Source organism: Psittacula echo (genome assembly GCF_963264785.1).
Source record: "Psittacula echo genome assembly, chromosome: 2".
Lineage (NCBI taxonomy): Eukaryota > Metazoa > Chordata > Aves > Psittaciformes > Psittacidae > Psittacula > Psittacula echo.
The window spans coordinates 2,137,548-2,144,326 of NC_137737.1; the positions used below are offsets into that span (position 1 = coordinate 2,137,548).

A 6,779-nucleotide genomic window follows, 5' to 3' on the forward strand; every position below is an offset into this window, starting at 1 on the left:
GTAGAATAGCTCAGGTGAAATTCTATAGCAAAAAGACTCAGAACAGTTCAATTTCTTCTGAAGCAAGAAGAAATTCAACCTTTAGCTGCAGCTCTTTATTTTTAATGTGCTCCATACTAGAAACTGAGGCTGCTGCTGCTTTATAGGTGCCCTGCACCCATCCAGGAAGATGCTAAAAGATGGCACAGGTGTCTTCATAAAGCATCAACAAATGATAGGTACAACTTCTTCACGTTTCAGTATTTTTCACTTTCAGTAACCTTTGAAGGAGGCGCTTAGGAGGATGCTGAACTGCAGTGTAACCCAGCGGAACCATTCCTCCAACGAGACACTGCCACACATCTCAGAGAGGCTCCACACCATTCTCATAGCCCTGTACATCATCGACCTAGCTGGTGGCACCCTTGGGGTCATCATGATGTCCCATCAGTTATTCCAGCGGCGATCGCAATCTGTGATAACCATTTTCATCGTCAGCCTCCTGGTGCTGCACACCTTCATGCTGCTCAGCATCCCCTTCCGCCTCAGCTATTACATTTTAAGGGAATGGAAATTCGGGAGGTTCGCCTGCAAGCTCACAAGCATCATCCTCTACATCCACATGTATGCCACCTTTGCGTTTTATGTGGGCATCATCATAATACGCCTCTTCCAACTCGAGTTTAGGAGGTGCTACACTACAGCCTGGGTGAGTGCTGTCTGGCTGGTGGGAGCCTTGGTGATCACCCCTCTTCTTCTGTCATACTATGGCACCTCTAAGACATATCGGTCCTCTGAATGCTTTCAGTTCCACAAGGAAATACAAGAGGCACACATGGTGATCGTCAACTACTGCTTGGTTGGGGTTTTGGTGGCAGTTTGTGCTGCGCTCACTGTAATGCAGTTGTTCGTGATCTATAGACTGGCTGTGAAATACTGGCCTGACATCAACTCCCATGTGGAATTCAGGGCTCAGGCAAAGAGTTTCTTCTTCATCTTGGTAACATTAGTGTGCTTTATGCCTCATCATGCGTTCAGAGTGTATTACATCCAAAACTACCACCTGGATAAAGACTACAAACTACTCTTATACAATGAAATTTTTCTAGCTTTAACAGCAATGTGCTGCTTGGATATGCTGTGCTTCCTAACAGGAATAGCCCACTGACCTGTGAACTACCAGGGAACCCAGCTGCAGTGTGTCTATACCGGCTTTTGGCAGAAATAAAACTGTGTCAGGACTTTGCTAGGGAAACTGCTGAGCTTTCAGCAGGGCTGCATAAGCCTGTAAAGCTGTTTGCCTTTTGCAGAGCAGTAAGATCCATCTTTCAGGTTTTTATCTTCTCTCTTGAAGGCAGACACATGAGTCTTGCTCTAGACTTTGACCTAAGAAGCTGCATTAAGATTTTCTTCAGCTGTCCCTCTCTGACAATTACAGCATCCATTCCTTTCTAATTTTAACTCAAAGTGTCCCACTAACAACAACCCACTGTGGCCAGCAAATTGTCATTTAACAGCTTCTGGCAATTGTAATGCTGAAGGGAAGAGAGGAAAGAAAGGAATTCCTTTACAGGACTTTTGTACTAGTGATTTTATATCACAAGGACATAAACTCTACTCAAATGAAAAGTAATCAGGGCATGAAACAGGGAATGAACGAAATATTGTAGTAGAAGACTTCAGCAGGATCCTTCTTTCTTCACTTACACAAAGTGTATAATTAAATTTAATTGTATGAAAACACTTGTTCTCACAACTTAACCTTTACTTGCTTCATTCTGAACCCACAAGCAGCTCACTGCATTGTAGTAATTACACATTCAGAGTGAGTGAGAGCACAGCAAGTCACAGGCTTCAAACTTCTACCTTATGTTACTCCCCCATCAGGACTCCATCTGTGGCTGTTACCCCTAAGATCCATTGCAGCCAAAGAAACACAAGTTACTGTGGTCTCATAACTAGATGTGGAATCCAGACCGAGAAGTCTGGTCCTTCACTGCTCAGTCAGTCTTTAAGTGAGGCAATCATTTTATCAGCCTTCAAAACCCCTTTGATGTTTGGTCACTTTTAGTCTCCTGTTGATTTATTGTCAGATAGATACCATGTTTTTTCCATTTGCACGTGTGACAAAGCAAAACTAGAATAAACTAACCGAACTGTGTTTAATCAGTTCAGCATATGCTTGTTGTATACAAACTTGTGCTGGAGTGTATGTTTTACCCATTAGACAGATTATATTCTTTGGGAACCACATCTGTTCTGGGGATCTCTGGTTTATCTTCATTATGTAAAAGTCTGTTTTCATGACTGCATCCTGCCTGTTCTGCTCACTGCTGAAGGTCTTTCACCCTTCTGCCAAAGGCCTTGCTGTTGTTTGCTGCATCCCAACACCTTACAGCCTGATTCTCCCACTCCAGACTCCCAGGAGTCACATAAGGGCTTCACAGCCTCATAAGTTGCCGTAATTTTTGAGTCTGGTAGGACTCAAAAGTGCTACGATCCCTGGATTCAAACAAGGTCAAAACTCGATCTGGGAGGGTTAAAAAGTTACACCTGTATAATAATGCTGGTGATGCTTCAGACTATGGGTATTCCTTTGAGCCTGCTTTATCAATCCTCATTAAAGGTTTGTGCCTTTACATTTTGGTTCCTGGATCCCTTCTGCCTCTTTCATAAAGTGGGAGGTGTTCAGGGAGCCAGCAACAAGTCCTCAAGTTTCCTGCATTTTAATCTAAGCTCCTTTTTCCTGTGTTCATGCTTGACCATTTTCCCTGTATCTTCAGTCACTGACTAGGGCTCAGCCATGTGAGGTCAAACCACTCACTTGTCTCAGTATGGCCCTCTTAATTCAGAGGATAATGGACTGAGCATTGATCCCAGTGTTGTTGCACCTAAGACTCACATTAAAGTGATGGATATAAATTCTATTCAATACCCAGTCCCCTGCTGAGGTCTGGAAGCACTGTGAAAGCTGGTGAAAATAGAAAGTTATCACTCTCTAGGAGGACAATCTGCGAAGTAAATTCTGAAAGGGCAATAATATTGGGCTCAGATTGTAGGGTTCTATTCTTACTATGAATTATGACACTTCCCCTGGAAAACAGTTACAAGCGGTTGGTTTGAATGCCATTTGCATGATCCAAATAATTCTGGAGATAATTATACACCTAAGTAATTGCTTTCATGCTAACTCAATATGTAAAACTGTAAACCATTTAGTCACCCCATTCATTTTTAATGCCCTCAAAGGAACACCGGGAGAATCCCCAGACATTCTGAAGGGAAGGATATCAAGCTGCTAAATGTATCTTCCATCAGTGTTCTCTGCATGAAGTTCTGCATAAAAAGAGCAAAACCAACCAAACAAAACAAACCCAAAATCCCATTTCTACACCTGACTTCCTAAGTTAGTTTGATAACAGAAAGCTATAGGAGGAGCAAGAGGATTCTTATCGTCAAACCCCAGTGTGCTCACTGCTGTCACAACTAGGTGCTACTACTATAGGTGGCCTGTTTCTGCCTTTTAAACAGTGCTGAGGGTGAGGTGAGCCCACCCACAGGCAAACTGCACAAGGGGCACCTCTTTGTTAATTCATACCTGCTGGCATCCAGAGCAGCAATGCTTACATGGAAAAAAAGGTCTCCATTTCCTCCTGATGCATCTGTTCCTTCTGCCTGCTCATAGAGAAAGGTCATATTGATGATGCTGTCAGATGGGCATGCCCCTCTCTGTAAGCAAACAGAAGGAACAGATGCATTAGGAGGAAACAAAGGCACGCCCCCCCCCCCCTTGTTTGTTTTTCCCTTTTCCACCCGAGCACTGGCATTCTCAGCACTAACAGATTTTGATGGGGAAAAAAGACAGGATGATCAAGTAATGCAATTTGCCTCAGATGGCTCAAGCTGCCCAACCCATACAGAGGAGCCCGTTACAATTTATAGTCCCCATTCTCCTGTCTGCAGTAGCGGAAGATCATTGTCTTTGCACTTACAAATGTATGAACTAAAGAATGTGATTTGTAAGAGGTGAGGGGGGAGCGGTGTGGGGATGCTCACTTGCAGAGCGGGCATGGGATACAGACCAACTTTGTCCCCATGAATAATGAAATCGTGCACTTCACATACTCTGCCCAGGGTTCAAGCTGTAACCTGTCTTGTATTTTCATTGTTTGAGCCTGAATCCCTCCTCCTGGCTACCCAGATCCATTAAGTTTCTATCAGCTTTGAAGAGCTCATTCCCCAAGCCTAGGATTCACACGCTTGAGGGTGTCCTTGTTCTGAACAGCAGGTTCCGTAACTGCCTCTTTATTCATCCCATTGTGATCCTAGCCATAAAAACACACTTCAGTGCCTGCTTTTTGCCATATGCACTCCAGTCTGGGGTTCTGAGTGCCACCATCAGCTTTCTGCAGGCACAACTTACAAAAGCAGTTTTGTGTTGAAAATTACCTGTAAGCACATGGATGGAAACATTGCTGCGGGAGGGCAGCCTTTATAGCAATGGTTGTTACACAGGGAAGAAATATCAGATAAAACCAAAGCCACAGAGACACAAAACAAGCCTTTAAAAAAGCCAACTAAGTGACAATTGGGCAGCAAACCCCACAGCTTCCAGCTGCTTTTCAAGCATCAGAGAGAGGAAGGGGTTTTCCAGTTTGCAGCCTTTTCACATGAATCTGCTGGGTTTCGTACTGCAGCAATTTAGGGATGGTTTCTACAGAAAGAGGATATGAAGGTGGAAGAGGAAGAACTGCTATGGGAAGAGGTTTTATTAAAACCATGGCTGAAGGATGGCTTTTCACATCTTTGAGTAACCATCAGTAGTGCACTGACAGAAGATGTGTCACTGGATTTGCTTGGCATACGATACCTCTGTCAAGCAGAGTGAAGTGAAAGCAGCATGTATTTTTATGCTGTTGTTTAATATCATATAAGGACTCCACCTTATCATAGTGCTTTTTGGTTTCTTGTCCAATAGATTAATGCAATTCATTGCTGTGGAGTATTAGAATTTAACACTGTGTTTTATGCAACAATAGCATGTCTTGGGTAACACAAAGCAGAATTCCACGTATCCAAGAGAAATGAAAGAACGAATCAGCATGCAAGGCAAACATCGACTAGTCTGTCTCCTGCATCCTTCTTTCCTAAAGCTTAACCTACCAAGTGACTGCCTGCGTACCATGGATGGAGCAAATGAAGAAATGAATGCAGGAAGAGGCTTTTTCACAGAAAGGAACAGCACCAGGATGATTCATCTGCTGCTCCTGGTGTCTCTTTCATTGCCCTCTGGCTCTACTGTGGAAGCACAAAATGTCAGTGCACAGGCTGGTGGAGCCTGTCTCCTAAACAGGCTGTGCATCTTAAGCCACCAGGTACTCTGGTGCTTTAGCTCTGCTGCTACCCTCTACAGTCACCCTAAAAACATTTTTACCTGTATAAAGGCACTTTTCCTAATTACCAATGACCTTTCCTCCTTACCCTTAGAAATCTTCAAAGCAGAAATATATTTTCAGACAAATAGCACTTAAAAACTGAGAAATAGATGGAAGTATTTGCTGAAAACAAATACTTTCAAGTGCAAAGGCACAGATTTAAGGACTAATATCAATAATTTTGGCTAAGGCTTGGGAGTTCATCCTATGGGGCATCTGCAGTGTAAGAAGGTTCCCACCATGCAACCACCCTACCTTGGCAGCCTTATTCTAAGCCCCCTATCATGTACATGGAATAGACACAGCCCTTTGATTCATGGGACAACCTTTGCTTCCCCTGACAGCACACTCTGTATGAATAAGAATAATTGGCAAAATAATCTCACAACAGCAGCATCTGCATGTGAAGCATTAGGGGCGGATTAGAACCATGCAGAGGAAACGAAGGAACTCTGAGAAGTCTGCAAAACTGGGACAACTATAACAAAATCTTAGGTTTTATAAAACAGAAACAGCCCAATTGCAAAACTCCGGCCATTATCAGTCAAGACAAGGGAATGCAAAGGAGAATGGGAGAAGAAGGAAATGTGCAACTCAGAATGATTTGCGCATTTATTATTCAAAAGGACAAAGGAGTTAAGAGAATCTGAGAGAGAAATAGATAAAAAGACAAAACAGAAGAGGCAGCTCCAAAAGATGTCTCTGAAGTAAGCTAACAAAATGTGATGGGTCACAGGAAAACAGCCATTGCAGAGGTGAAATGCTGGGGGAAAATGAAATGCATTTTTGGGAGAGTCTTGGTAGACCAAACCCATGGGTTGCGCTTGTAGATGCTGAACTGCTCTCTGAAGTCACCCCCTAATCAGAATAACTCTATTATTAAGTACAGCAATATCCAATTCCTTTAGTTTTCTTCTAGAATTACTAGTTTACGACTGCTCACAGAGCTTGAAAAGGAATGCAGTTGAAAAGAAATGCTGTTCTGTCCTCATCAGACAGAATAAAATCTGTTTAATCAGATCCTGCCTGATCAGACAGAATAGCAGCCTCATAAGAAAGCAATACACCCTCTACACCTATTCCTGCAGCGGCCAGCTCCTTGGCAGATGGCTCCTGGGAAAAAGCTCTCCTCTCACATCTGTCTTGCTTTTGCAGTCTCAGTGGGTCAATATCAACCAACAGCCTTGATAGCCTCAACATGCCTTGCACCATCACTGCCTGTTGTTCCAATGCACAGTCACCCATCTGTATAGTTTAAGCCACCTCGAAGAGATGGGTTCTGTCAGACATGGCTGGTGACAGCATCAGGAGCCCTTCTGCACTGTGGGGTCTGTGCTGTAGAAGATGCAGACTGCACTATGAACT

General features: G+C 43.4%; 1 pseudogene across 1 annotated transcript; it reads left to right on the top strand.

The window, feature by feature from the left end:
- The first annotated feature begins 283 nt into the window (after nucleotides 1-283).
- Nucleotides 284-1,147, top strand: LOC308217287 (putative G-protein coupled receptor 141 pseudogene; annotated as a pseudogene). The gene has a single exon. The product of its transcript is annotated as a putative G-protein coupled receptor 141 pseudogene (transcript).
- Nucleotides 1,148-6,779: the final 5,632 nt, after the last annotated feature.